Here is a 15,499-nt window from a genome sequence, read left to right on the forward strand (position 1 = left end):
TGGATATTTGGGTTGCTTCCATGTCTTGGCTATTGTAAATAATGCAGTAAATGCAGGGGTGCATATATCTTTTTGAATTAGTGTTTTTATTTTCTTTGGATAAATACCCAATAGTGGAATTATTAAATCATATGATATTTTTATTTTTAATTTTTTGAAGAACCTCCATATTATTCTCCACAGTATTTTCATAAATTTATATTCCCACTATGAGGGTTACCCTTTCTCTGCATCCTTGCCAACATTTTTTATTTCCTGTCTTTTTCATATTAGCCATTCTAACTGGTGTGAAGTGATGATATCTTGTGGTTTTGATGTGCATTTTCTTGGTATTTAGTGATACTGAGCATCTTTTCATGTGTCAATCAGCTATCTGTATGTATTCTTTGGAAAAATATTTATTCAGGGCCTCTCTCCAGTTTTCAATTGGATTTTATTTTATTTTTTTGGTGTTGAGTTGTATAGGTTTTTTATATATTTTGGACATTAACCCATTATCAGATATATCATTTGCAAATATCTTCTCTCATTCAGTAGGTTGCCTTTTTGTTTTGTTGATGATTTCCTTTACTGTGCAAGAGTTTTTTATTTTAGTGTAGTCCAAATAGTTTACTTTTGCTTTTGTTTCCCTTGCCTAAGGAGACATATCCATAAATAATGTTGTTAAAGCCAATGAATAAGAGATTACTGCCTATGTTTTCTTCTAGGGGATTTATGGTTTCAGGTCTCAAATTTAGGTCTTTAATCCATTTTGAGTTTATTTTTGTGTATGGTGCAAGAAAGTGGCCGAGTTTCAGTATGGCATTGTTGAAACACTATATTGTAAACCTGAAACTAATAGAATACTGCATGTTAACTATACTGAGAAGAAAGACAGAAAGAAAGACAGAAAGACAGAAAGAAAAAGAGAAAGACAAAAAAGAGAAAGTAGTCCAGTTTTTCCAGCACCGTTTGTTGGAGAGACTGCTGTTTCCCCATTGTATACTCTTGCTTTCTTTGTTGTAGATTAATTGGCCATATAAGTATGGGTTTATTTCTGAGCTCTCTATCTTGTTCCATTGATCTGTGTGTCTATTTTTGTGTCTTTTTTGGTGATTTTATGGAAATTTTAGTGTTTAGACCTTTTATAATGCTGTTGCAGCGTTTGCTTCTTTAAGTGCTATTAAAGTTGATACAAAACAAAACTACATAATTCTATAAAACCTAATCAACTCATTTATGTAAAGTATATGGGATGATTATGCAAGAACAAGTTGTGTTTTTGCCCCAAATCACCAGTATCTATGATAACAATGGAAGAACATAATTCATATTCATGAAACATCCTTTAAGCTGCTGAAAGCCTTCATTTCATTTGTGGATAATATTATTTTGTGTCAGTTTTGAGCAAAAGGTGAAATATAAAAAGTGCTTTTAATCCCACATATAAAGTATTCTGTTGTTACTTCAGAGCTTTGTTTTGTAATATTAACAGCTAAACATAGATGTGACAGGTTTACGCAGATTCAAATTAATCTCAGGAAAAGAAGACACTTCAGAAAATTACTATCCATACTGAATTGGGTAAAATAATACAAGGGCAGGGGTCAAAGTTGGAAATGAGAAGGCAGCTGCTAAATGAAGTTATTAAATCCCTCTGCCCTGAAGAAGAAAGGCTTATTTAAGCAGAAAACTGCTTGGAAAACAATGTTCAGTTAAATAGAGTGAGACAACAACTACATTTGCTAAAACTGAGACATGGATCTTTCTTTAAATATTTTCTTCTTGTTAATAAGTCTAAATTTTGAAGCTGTGCTCAATAACACCTTCCATGTGTGTTGTTTTAGATTTCATAAAGCTTTGTGTATCTGCACACTAATTGCAGATCAGAAAACTAAGCTTCTGAGAAAAGAGATGGTGATGTTGAGGGAGATTGAGTAATTTATCCAACATCGTGAATGTATTTACTACCACTGAACTGTATGCTTACAAACTGTTAAGATGGTAAATTTTATTATATGTGTATTTTGCCACAATAAAAAAAAGGAAAGAAAAAAGAACAAGCAAGGAGATGGCCCAAAGCCTGAGAATGAGGCTCCCTTGCATTTTGTGAGCTACTTATTCTATTTCTGTAATTCATGTCCCCCTTTTTTAAAAAAAAATGTTCATTTATTTTTGAGAGAGAGAAAGAGAGTGCAAGCAGGGGAGGGGCAGAGAGAGACAGAGACAGAGACAGAGACAGAGGATCCAAGGTGGGCTGCACGCTGACAGCAGAGAGCCCGATGTGGGGATGGGGGGCTCAAACTCACGAGCTGTGAATTCATGACCTGAGATGAAGCTGGCCACTTAACCGACTGAGCCACCCAGATGCCCCTCATGTCCTCTCTTGTATTAGATTATTTTAGCAGATGTCCCAGTAAGCCTGAAAAGTAAGTATAATCGTTAAGCCCATTTTATAGATAAGAGACTGAGCATTTTAGTTGACTTTTGAAGTGTAACAGACTGTCACAAAATGGTTTATGACCAAAAGAAATTTATTTTCCTTACTCATAGGTCTGTGGGTTCAACGGAGTTTGGCTGCTTCAGCTGGGCGAGTCCCAGACTGCTTGTCAGGCTCAGGTCTGTTTTCCTGAAACATCTTCTCACAGCCGTTGGCAGAAGTACACGAGAGAAAGCAGAAAAATGCATTATCTGGAAGGCCTCAGTTTGGAACAGTGCCCTGTTCCTATCCCCACCTTCCACTGATCACTGCCAAGCTCATAGTGTTTGTCATTAAATTACCGATTCTGCGCTCCAAACCTACCTTTCTATACTCTGATTTATGTTGCTGGATCTGGGGCCATTTTTCTACTTTGTCAGATGGCTCCCAGCCTGGGCTCATTAACTGGAATTACCAGAGGGGATTTGAAGACTGGAGAAGAGATAGTCATTCCCCTGTTTTCTTGTTCCTGACACTCCTCCCCAGGAAAGTTTCTTCACCCTGACAACGGCAGTTGGCTCCAGTGTTTAGTTTAAAAAATTTTTGCCACATGTCACCAGAAAAAGTCTCATTGATGCTCCCTCACGATACTGTCACTAGCCGGGCATCGTTTCTCTTCAGAGGCCTGAACCCCCCAAAATGGGCCCCTCCTCTAATCAAGAGAACCAGCAGCAGTTGGGCAACACCTTCAAGCCATGTTTGGGCATCACATTCCATACCTTCAGACTCTGACTGCAGGAACTCTCCTCCTTGTGTTCCTACATTCCCAGAACCTTCTCATCCAACAGAGCTGGGATGGGGTGAGGTGAATGAAGTGTCACAGGAGTCCTTTGTTGGACATAGCCTTCATTTGAAACTTGCTGTTTTGTTTACTGTGGATTTTCACATTCATATTTTTTATGTTGCTTTCTGAGGTTTTTGGTGTCCTTTTACATTTTTCCCCTGAGGACAGTGCTTCCCCTGCCTGATTGTAGTCCCTGATGGGTAAGGCACAGGTGCCCACTGCAGATGTCCCAACACTCTCTTATCTAGTTACTGACTGTTTCTCAACACTAGCTCCGTATTTGTGATGACAGGAACCACATTTCAAAAGGAAGGCGCTCCTTCTGCCTGCTTGCATGTGAGGCCGACTTCCAGAGTCCGTCTCAGCCCTGCTTCAGATGTTGAAAACAAACCGAACCATGAATGTTTTCCGCATAACTTTGTCAACCTTGATGCCTTTTTTGCCCTTGGCACTAACTACAACTTCCAGTATGTTGTTGAATAGGAGTCATTAAAATGAAAATGTTTGCTTGATTCCTGATTTATACGTGGGTTTTAAAAAGAGGTTTTTAAAAGAATGGCCCTTAAAAAAATCATAGAGATGTGGTGTTCCAATCAGCAGAACCTCAGGCGGTGGACCCGGCCATCTACTTTGCCGAGAGTTTTATGCTACGTTGCTACAGGAATTTAATGGATTTTTTCCTGCAATAACTTGAAGAGTACTTGCTTGTCTTGAAGAGGTCTATTGATTCGTATGCATTACTTTTGTAATTAAGAGACATGAAACATTTTATTTCTAAATTTGTTCATGTTTTCTGAGTACACATTTAGCTATTTTTTTTTTTTTAACGTTTATTTTTGAGACAGAGAGACAGAGCATGAGCGGGGGAGGGGCAGAGAGAGAGGGAGACACAGAATCGGAAGCAGGCTCCAGGCTCCGCGCCATCAGCCCAGAGCCCCACGCGGGGCTCCAACTCACGGTCCACGAGATCATGACCTGAGTCGAAGTCGGACGCTTAACCGACCAAGCCACCCAGGCGCCCCCACATTTAGCTATTGAATTGAATTAAATGAAAATATTTCTTAACAAAATATACTTTATTTGTATTCTCGGAATTTGTTCATCCTCATCATGGTACATTCTAGTTCTAAAATACTGCTGAGAGATATCTCCTAATACTTTATTCAGATTTGCTGTCTCTATGTTCATAAATGTGATTTACCTATAGGTTTCTGTCTTTGTGGTAATTTTCAGCTTTGGGTGTCTGTGTTATTCTGGCTTTATAAAACATTGGGAGATTTCTTTTTACCACTTAAAATGTTTAAACTGTATGGCCATATAGTGTTTCTTGAAGGCTTAGGAAAATTTATCTTTGAAACAATTTGGGGCTTTAGATTTTTTTTGGTAAGGAACAGTTAGTCAACTCTAATGGGCTTCATTAAAGTTGATTCCTACCACCATTGATTCTTAGAAGTAATTTGTATTATCCAAATGGTAAAATTCATTTGCTTTGCAATTTGCATGGTACTTTTATTATTATTTTTTAATATTCCCCATGTATTTGGTTATTTCCCATTACTTTTTTTATTTAGTATACTTTGGTTTTTACTCTTTTTTACTTCATGTGGCTGGCTGGTGATCATTGTATTTTGCTACTTTTTTTTCTTTTTGTTTTCAGACACAAAATGTTAGTTTTATATATCTGTCCTAATTCTTTTTTTATTTTAAAGTTACTTATTTTATGTATCCTTTACAATTTGCTTTTTTTATGTTTACAATTTGCTTTTACTTTCCATAGATTTACTTGTGATTTTTCTTAATTTTTTGAGATCAATAGTTTATATATTTTTATTATTTCTTATTTATCAGGCAAGATTGAAGACTATCAAGTACAAGTGGATTTTAGTATATATTATAAAAATCCTGAATTTTGTATTTTTTTTCTTGACCTCAATGTTCAGAGATTATTTTCTAAATTCTAGTTTGTTTCTGATGATTCTTAAAATATTTTGATCATTTTATTGTCTTGTATCTGAGAACACAATTTCTCATATTTCTACCTTTTGAATTCAGTGACTTTTTTCTTTTGATTCAGTGTATGATCATTTTTTTCTCTAAACCCTGTGGACCTGAAGTAGGTGGGCCCGTCCAAGGACCCCGAGGACCAGCCGAGGACCTTGGCTTCCCCTAGGATAAAAATCAAAGATGAGCCAGAAGGAAGTGAAAGCAGAGTTTATTGAATAGGGTAAGTAAGTGATAGATTATAGTACATGGAGTGTCTGGGAGACTCAGAAAAAAAAAAAGGAGAGTAAGTCTTGTCATCGCTTGGGGTTTGGAGTTTATATTGGAAAGGGGTCTAGGGTATGTGATCCTTCAGGAATCCAGGGTAATGTCTGATCAAAGGCAAGTGACAAGTGAGTAGTAGATGCTATTTCATAAATCACTGAAGGTAGGGGCTATTGATGCCAGCATGGGCCAAGGTTTGTTGAAGCTGAATTCCTAAAGTTTTAAGCTAAAGATCCCATGTTTGGGATCCAGTTGGATCCGGTGTTGGGGGCCCAGGATGAAACTCAGATTAACTTTCTTGTTTCCCCCTTGGAGGGGGAAATCATTTTTATGGTTTATTCAGAATCAAGGTGAAATGTAGAACATGAGTAAATGGGGCCTAGCAGAAAAACAGCAGAGATGGAGCCTTCCTAAAAATGAAGTCAGAAACGGAGGGGTCAGTTTCCCTTTCTCATATCCTTCAAAAACAGTATGTTCTTTGTGTTCAACTTAAACTAGTCAGGATAATCATATTCAGGTTTTCTACACCTTTCATAAGTCTTTTCCTACTTGATTTGCTACAGGCTAATAAGTGAGAGGTATTGTCTCCTACTACCCCGAGATTTATTTTGATATTCACTGTGGCATTTTTTCCCTTTTGTCCACTATTATGTCTGACTGGTGCATTGTCATTGTGAATTGCTCTTTTTTTTTTTTTTTTTTATCATTTTCAATGACTTTTTTTCCCCCTCATTTAACTTTTTTCCCCCCTTGAGTTTGAACTTACCTGACATTGTCCTGGTGAGTTGGGCTTTGATTTCCTTAGCATATGCTAAGCATATTTTTTCATTCTTTGACTTCCATCCTTTGGGGCTTTAAATGCAGCATTTGTATGAGGCAGGTAGTTAAGTTCTACTTTTTAACTCCCTCCTTTCAAAAATACACATTTGGTTTTTTTTTTCTTTTCTTTTTTGGTGTATCTACAATCCCACTCATCTCATTCTTTTATTTAATTATCTATCATCCCTTTTTTCATAGATTTAATGTTCTTTTCAATTTTCTCCAAATGGCATGCTTATGGCAAATTCCACCCTTATCACATAGGGTGTTGCTGCTGTTATAGCGGATTCTCTATCTCTTTTGTGGGTTATATTCATTCCCTGTTATTTTTCCTCCTCAGAATCTAGCTGGGGTTGCACACAATCATAATTGAATAGGTTTGGTTTCTGCTATATATTTTTCCCATAATTTTTTAAAAGTTATTTTTCAGAGTTTATGTTTTTCTCTTCTGCCATCTATTCTTATCCCCCTGGGGTTGCTCACAGATTTTCAAGCAACTCTCAAATTTGGGTGAGACTTTACTAACATAATCAAAACAGTAGGCATTTAGTGTTTATTCTGCCCTTACCACACATGTCAACAGCCTGTCTTTGGAAGCCCTATTCATCCTGCTCCAGGTGCACAAGAGAAAACCTGGACCTAACATGTTCTGTGTCCACAGCATTAGTGATCCACATGGAAGGAGGAAAGGTCAGTCCTTTCCTGTGCTCCCATTAGTTGTTCCTGTAGTTGGCTGTTTCTCTTCCATCCTGAAAAATCACAGTAACTCTGTTGTTGGAGACCATTGGCCCTGAGTATTATTCTCTTTCCTGTATGTCTTAGCAGCAGGTGCTAATAAAAAGGAAGCCCTGGAAGATTTTCCTGTCCTTGGTGAGACTCTTATAATTCATGGTGTCAAAGAAGCTTTTCCCTAAGACTGCCTATTCATTCCCTGTAGGCCACTTATTTCATCCAGGGACTCTCATGAGATTTTTTTTCATTAAGTACCTACTTTTCCCCCTTATTGGTAGACAAGCATTTTTTTTCATGTTTATTTATTTTTGAGAGAGAGACAGACATGAACGGGGGAGGGGCAGAGAGAGAGAGACACACACAGAATTGGAAGCAGGCTCCAGGCTCTGAGCCATCAGCCCAGAGCCCGACGCGGGGCTTGAACTCACGGACCGCAAGACCGTGACCTAAGCTGAAGTCGGACGCTTAACCGACTGAGCCACCCAGGCACCCTGGCAGACAGGCATTTTTTTTTTGCCATGTGCATTATTCCTTCCTCTTACTTTGAACTCAGATACAAGAGCTGGAGAGATAACAGTCATACTAAGACCAACCGACAGAATTGTAGAGACTGGCCATGCTATTACTCTGGAAGTGTTGAACTGATGCTTGCAAACAAGGTGACCTACTGTGGAATCCTACTAGGTGTGAAGAGAGGTCCCTGAGCTCCATGTACTTTTGGAACTGCCTCTTCCCTTCACTTCAACCCTTTTCTCAGCAGGGGTACAGAGGAACCCAGAGCTGGTGGAAACACTCACAACCTGCTGGTAGGCTAACTTTTCACTCATGCTCACTAGCCTCATGAGGGCCCTTAGTGCTACCCAGAAATCAGACTACATTTTCCTGACATACTTTTTCCTGATAGATTCATTCTCCTTTTCTCCTAAGTGATGATTTCATTATTCTCTCCTTATTCCTCCAGCACCACAACCCCCTCTCGGATGATGACCTAATTTCTAATCTTCCCTGGGAAATGAAAGCAAGCAGGAGAGGATTTCCATAGATGCCCACAGTCATGCCTCCCACCTACTTGCATCTATAGTCAGAGGTCCTGCCTTCTCTGTTTTTATAATAGATGAATTTAAATAATAATTCAATTCATCTTGCTCAGAACGGATGTTCTTAAAGTCTCCCACCTCTACCAATCATTTCTGAGATTCCTTGTGGGCACCCAGGCTTTCTGAGTTCCTCAGTCAGTCATTATGCTCTTTCCTGGGTCCACCACGTTCTGTTAGTAGGATACTCTGGCATGGCTGCCAGCAATACGGTGCCCGAGAGAGTTTTTAATGGAAGTCTGTTTCCTTTTCACTCACAGCATCTTTGCTCTCTACTGGATTCAGACAGAAGTCCCTTTAGGTCACGTAAGGCAATTCCCAGTACCATAGCTAGGAATGACTTTGTAATAGTTTCTCACCTCTGGCAAATAAACTCAGTTTTCTTCCTAGGCCAGTTACTTCTTTGCTCATGGATGAGTTCTTTCCAAGGGAGCTCCTCAGACTTCCCTACAAATACAGTATCGATAAGCCTCCTTTACCAACTGATTCAGCAAACTCAGATATATATGAATCAAACCCATGGTTTCCAAATTTTATTTTACCCTTCTACCCATTGCAGAGAAAATAAAGGAAATTCTTTTATGAGTAACTTCTACTTTCTTTTATTATTATTATTATTATTATTATTATTATTATTATTATTATTTTAGAGAGAGAGAGAGAGAGAGAGAGAGAGAGTTTGAGTAGGGGAGAGGGGCAGAGAGAGAGAGAGGGAGAGAGGGAGAATCTTAAGCAGACTCCACACCCAGCTCAGAACCCAAGTTGGAGCTCGATCCCACAACCCTGAGATCATGACCTGAGGCAAAAATCAAGAGTTGGACGCCCCCTAGGCACCCCTGAATGCACTCCTGAGTAACTTCTACTTTCAAACAAAACTGTTGCTATGGTGCCTATAAGTGAAGGTACTGTCCATACAACCACCCTCCCTTTTCTCCCAAAGACAGGGGACCATGTTGACACTCAGCTGTTGTTTTCTTAAGACAGTACCAGAATCAAAGAAAAGGCAAACTGAAAACTTTATATCCAAGTCCAGAAAAGAGAGGGATGATCAGCAGCATCATACCCACCCTCTCAAATGAACTGGCTTTCCTCTGTTCCATTCCCAGTATTCTTTCTTAGGTACGGGGTAGCTTTATGCATTGAGGCTACCAATTCATAGTGAACAACCCCACACAGGAAGTATGAACAGAATAGAGATCTTATCACCATATTGCAATTACTCACAACAATTTTCTCCTTTGCTTGTGCATCTCTCCCCTTCTCTTTCTACTAAGCATATTTAGTCATAGCCTCCTTGAAAGTGGTTTTCCCTAACTGGCTCCCCAGAGGCTGCTGAAGCAATGGAGAAGTAGGAAGAGGGTTCTTATCCACTTAACATTGCCATTTAGTGCCATGTAAACTGGGTTAAGGTGCTTGACAAGGGTAGAGTGTAGGACCAGATGCTGGCTTACATAGTTGGCTGAGGGCATCCTTCCATGTTAAGGAAATTTAGTCAGGGAAAGAAACAATGGAAAAGTAAAGAAGATAAGTTTCACTATTGTTAAAGTTTCTTTGGGGTGCCTGGGTGGCTCAGTTGGTTAAGCATCCCACTCTTGATTTTGGCTCAGGTCATGATCTCATGGTTTGAGTTTGAGCCCTGCATTGGTCTCTGCGCTGACATTGTAGAGCCTGCTTGGGATTCTCTCTCTACCACCCCCCTACCCCCCACCCCCTGCCATGCCCCTACCCCACTTGCTCTTTCTCTCTCTCAAAATAAATAAATAAACTTAAAAAATTAAAGAAGTTTTTTTCACAGCCTTGATAAGGCAATTTGTGTGGGTGTCATCTATTTTTTACCATTGTATTCCTTCCATCAAAAGAAGTTGTCTGCCTTCTTTTCTACCATTCAGAAGGGAATCACTTTCATTTTTAAAACAGCTAGTTCTCTGTAGATATCCCCTGTATAAAGCTGCATCAGTATCTGCTAAATCATAATTTGGGGTTAAAAGTAGTAACATTGCATGATCCCTAACTTATGTTACTCTTAACCTCCCATACATGCTTCTGTATATGGTGTATATTAGTTTTTATCTCTAAAGGTTATGTGGTGATGTTACTCATTGATGTGCAGGAAAATATGTTTTGCTTTTTCTTTTTTTTAGTGGTGATTGAAGGGTTAGTCTAGGCATTCAGATTCTTTAGCCAAGAATTCCCATTTAAAGAAAATATATTATGCATTTATATTTTGAGTTAACTGACTAGGCCATTATCAACACCATAGAAATATATTTCATGGAAGCAAACTTAAAAGTTAATTTTAACTTCAAAAGTTTTCTGTTTTGCTTTTAATTTTCATTTACCTTCTTTGGTAAGCCTAAAGCAGATATAATAGAAAAGGGAAGATTCTGGACACAGTTAATTAAGAGAGTTGAGAATTCTCTTCCAGCCATATTATACAAGGTATTATACATCATGGATAAAGCTGTAGGATGGCCATTGTCGTTGCTATAGCCTTAAAGTTTGTGCCCCCTCCTAAATTCATATGTTGAAATCAAATCCCCAGTGCAATGGCATTTGGGGGTGGGATCTTTGGAAGGTGATTAGGTTATAAAGGCAGAGCCCTCATGAATGGTATTAGTGGATTAGTGCCTTTATAAAGGAAATCCCAAATCCCAAAGAGTTCCCTTGCCCTTTTGGTCACGTGAGGACACAATGAGAAGGTGCTATCTATGAACCAAAAAAGGGAGCTCTCCCCAGACACTGAATCTGTTGGTGACTTGATCTTAGACCTCCCAGCCTCCAAAACTGTGAGCAATAAATTTCTGTGTTGTGTATAAGCAAACTATCTCTGTTATTATGTTACAGCAGGCCAAAATGTCTAATATAGTCATATTGCAATAACATTTCTTTGAAGTTACTAATTAAAAAAAAATCGTTTGGTGTCAACATTTTCAGAGGAAAACACTTTCTTCTGGTATTTTATATAATACGTCATGACTAAATAAATGACATTTAACCCAAGAACATAAGGTTGTGTTAGCATTTAAAAATCAATCAATTTAATCCATCATATTAACAGACCAAAAAAAAAGTTTAAAAGTAGAATATGGTCATCTCATGAAACACAGAGATAGTAATTGTCAAAACCCCATATCATTTATGAGGAAAAACAAAAACAAAAATGCAAAAACTCAGTAAATAAGAACAGGAAGGAACTTCCTCAATATGATAAAGGACATCTATAAAAACCCACATAGCTAGTATCCTATTTAATGGTGCAAAATTAAATACTTTCCTGAAGATTAGAAGCAAGGTAAAAATATGTGCTGTCACCACGTGTAGTTAATGTTCTAGAAATGGTTTTAGCCAGAGCAATACGGCAAGTAAAAGAAAGAATGTGAATAAAACTGGACTCAGAGAGACTTAATCATCTATGCTGAAATTCTATGGAAACTACAAAAAAGTTCCTAGAACTAATAAAGGAGTTTAGCAAGATTGGAGGGTGTAAAATCAATAAACAAAAGTTATTTCTATTACTATAAATTAGATAAAAGCATTTAGAAATAGAAATAAAAATAACAAAAACACAGTAGCATCAGTAAATATGAAATAGTGATAATTTGACAAAAATATTTAATACTTATACATTGAAAACTACTAAATATTGCTGAGAGATGTTAAAGAAGATGTAACTGGAGAATTATACCATTTCCATGGATAGGAAGGTAGCATTATTATTATTATTATTATTTAATTTTTTTTAATGTTTATTTATTTTTGAGAGAGACAGAGACAGACTGTGAGTGGGTTAGAGGCAGAGGGAGACACAGAATCCAAAGCAGGCTCCAGGCTCTGAGCTGTCAGCACAGAGCCCGACAGAGCTGGACAGAACCTGATGCGGGGCTCAAACCCAGGAGCCGTGAGATCATGACCCAAGCCGAAGTCACGCTCAACTGACTGAGCCACCCAGGCGCCCCAGAAGGGAGCATTATTATTAACGTGACAAACGTATTTCCTTGGCATTTCCATATAGATTTTTGAATTGGTTTGGCAATTTCTTTCCTGTTGGAGTTTTTATTCGGACTGTATACTCCATTTGTTAATAACTATTTGTTTTTATCATCATTCAATTTCTATTGTTGATAAATTTATAAGATAAGATGTTTGTTAGACAATTCAGCTGAAGAATTTATGGAATATATAGTTTCATTTCTTTCTTATATATAATTTTCTTTTTTTTTTTTTTTTTTTTTTTTGAGAAAGAGAGCGTGAGAACAGGGGAGGGGCAGACAGAGAGGGAGGGAGAATCTTCAGCAAGCTTAGCGCTCATCACACGGAGCTCCATCTCACAACCCTGAGATCATGGCCTGAGCTGAAATCAAGAATTGGATGCTTAACTGACTGAGCCTCATCTGTGCCCTATAGTTTCATTTTTTTTCATGTTAAGGCTATCTGGTGATTGGTCAGATTTGTTAAGTGCTAGCCAACTTGGAAATAAAATTACTTCTTAGGGGAAGTTACTTATTTATTATCACTTAAAAAATGATCATCATTAGCTAAGTGAAAGGGTCTTATTGTTTGTATTATAAAACTGACTTAGATTCAAGAAAAAAAATGCTCTTATCCTTTAATTTGTAATTTTATTTTGCATTTTATTGAATTAATGATTTGTTTAGATCTTAGAATCTGGGAGGCAACAAGGGAGTTTCGTCTTGGAAATGATGCACTCTAAAATAATAAATGTCTCCCTGGGCCTTCAGATTAAAGATTAGATAATTTGAGAAGTAATTTGAGTTTTAGTGTTTACAATTTATCATAGAAGGTGGTTGCCAAAGTAGCAATAACATTTGTGAGGAACTGAAGAACTAAAAAGAATAATTCATACTGGTAGGAAAATATATAAGTCAAAATAATTTAACCTACAATAGAAAGTTACTGAAAGCAAAAATTTGAAAGGATACTTATCTTAAAAAGAAATTTTTGGGGGAGGTGCCTGAGTGACTCAGTTGGTTAAGTGTCTGACTTCAGCTCGCATCTGATCTCACCGTTTATGAGTTCAAGCCCCGCATTGGGCTCTGTGCTGACAGCTCAGAGCCTGGAACCCGCTTCAGATTCTGTGTCTTCCGCTCTCTCTGACCCTCCCCGCTCTCCCCCTGCACTCTGTGTGTATATGTCTCTCTCTCTCAAAAATAAACATTAAAAAAAACTTAAAAAGAAAATTTTTTTTGGATTTATGTCATGTGTCACATGTTTTTATATCTGGAGTTATGTTACATAAAACAATAAATATAGATCAACCAATGATTAAGTCCTGGCTATGGCTAATTTACTGTTACTGATTCATTCATTCATCAAATATTTATTAAGTGCCCACTATGTGCCAGTTTCTATGTTGGTGAAAGGTTGAATTAAAATAGTTTTACAGGGGCGCCTGGGTGGCGCAGTCGGTTAAGCGTCCGACTTCAGCCAGGTCACGATCTTGCGGTCCGTGAGTTCGAGCCCCGCGTCAGGCTCTGGGCTGATGGCTCGGAGCCTGGACCCTGTTTCCGATTCTGTGTCTCCCTCTCTCTCTGCCCCTCCGCCGTTCATGCTCTGTCTCTCTCTGTCCCAAAAATAAAATAAACGTTGAAAAAAAAAATAAAATAGTTTTACATTTCACAAGGAGCTCACAATGAGGTTTAAGGCAACTAGGGTCCCTTGGATTGGCTGTGTATTATAAATGAATTTCTGAAAAACCCTGGTTGTCTAGAATGGTTAATCTGGCAGACAAAGAATAACGAATTCATGTATAGCCTAGAGTGAGTTTAAATAATTAAACTAAGATTGCCTAAGGAAAACCATGAAATAAATAGCTTATCTCTGGCAGACCACATGTCCAAAATGTAACAAATATAAGAATACTATCTGAAGGCGCAGCCAAAGATCCAAGAGCAATCTTTGTATATAATGGATGGAAGAGGACAAGAGAGAGTGGGTGTGTACGTTTGCATTTTTCAGTATTGTTTTCCCTAGTTATACTAGCACATAGCAATCATATTAGTAAAAAATAGGGCTTACATAGAGCTGTGGTATCTGTGCCATAAGATTATATCTGAAAATGGCTGGAATAGAGAGATTAACTGGTAATTTAAAAAATAAATTTTATTGGATATTATCATCTGTTCAGAAAACACACATGAGATGGAGAACATGTGAGCATTACACTGTGATGTGTATTTCTGTAGTCTTTTCCTCCAGTGTGAGATCTGTCTTTCTATTTGGAGATGATTCTATGTATATATATCTAGTCTCTGTGAAGGAATATAGAACTATGGGTTGGCAATACACTCACTCCCTTCTGTGCCTATCCCCAAATCAGAGAACACTTGGGAGCTACATTTTGGAGACTTTTTTTTGTCAGCAGAGTTGTGTTTAAACCCCGCTAATTAGGCATTCACACCACATCTGAAAGGTAGACGTGAAGCAAAAGTCATTATCCCTTCCTCTAGCAGCAGCTGGCAAATTCACAGCCTTTGTCAAATACGAGATTTTACAGCAGTCTCTAGGCATTCCCCCTCAAATCCTACATGTGGGTGCTGAAACGCAAGCGACTGATAATAAACAATCTCATAAGATTATGGCCAAAGCCACATTATCTACCTCCAACATGTCGAAAGGCTAGCAAAAATCTGAGGACTAGAAACTCTTCTCATTATTCATAAGCATCTAGTTCTTCTTCTTCTTCTTTTTTAAAAATTAAACCTCTTCCAATTGAAACACTCAGAGAGGGTTCTCTTTTTCTGCCTCAGTCCTGACTGATACACAGGAAATGGCCTACCCTTCACTATGGGATCCAGAAAAGCAGAGTCCTCCCACTGCTTTTCCTGTGGGAGCTAAGGCTTAAGTCCCACACTTGGCTCATTGCTGGGAGGTGAAGCTCAAGTGGATAATTCACTGGTGACAGCAGCAGAGACGTGGCCAGTGGCAGAAACATCAAAGTCCAGTGATAGCGGATATGTCCAGACGAGCCTTATTCCTGACAAAAGAGATTTGCTTTGCTAGTTGATCCTTCTGAACTGTGAAGTGTTTGACTAACTTTTCATGCCTGTTCTATCAGTTGTCTAAACCCTGTATATCTTTCTAAATACAATTTTAAAAATTTTAGTCAAAGCCCAAGAATCGTAACTAATATAACATCATCAAGGGACAGCTCATACCATACAAACCATCTGTAATAATGGAAGCCCAGACATCAGCCTTCAGTGAGAAGTATTGTGGATATACAGGATGCTGATTTGCTAAATCTATAACACATCCTGCCTTCTTATAATTACATCACTTAAATGAGGTTGTTTTATCTTCCTTGTCTTTATATAAGAGTTAGAAACT

General features: G+C 38.1%; 1 long non-coding RNA gene across 2 annotated transcripts in view; it reads right to left on the reverse strand.

The window, feature by feature from the left end:
- The window catches only part of LOC109502836, a 30,594-nt gene that overhangs the window by 8,206 nt on the left and 6,889 nt on the right, over window positions 1–15,499 (reverse strand). For both annotated transcript variants that reach the window (XR_002161703.3, XR_006583511.1), the window contains exons 3-4: window positions 8,512–8,599; window positions 2,527–2,617 (exon numbers count right to left, since the gene is read on the reverse strand). This is a non-coding gene — a long non-coding RNA (uncharacterized LOC109502836). The remainder of the gene's footprint in view (window positions 1–2,526; window positions 2,618–8,511; window positions 8,600–15,499) is intronic.

The sequence above is a fragment of the Felis catus genome, chromosome C1 (assembly GCF_018350175.1).
Source record: "Felis catus isolate Fca126 chromosome C1, F.catus_Fca126_mat1.0, whole genome shotgun sequence".
Classification (NCBI taxonomy): domain Eukaryota; kingdom Metazoa; phylum Chordata; class Mammalia; order Carnivora; family Felidae; genus Felis; species Felis catus.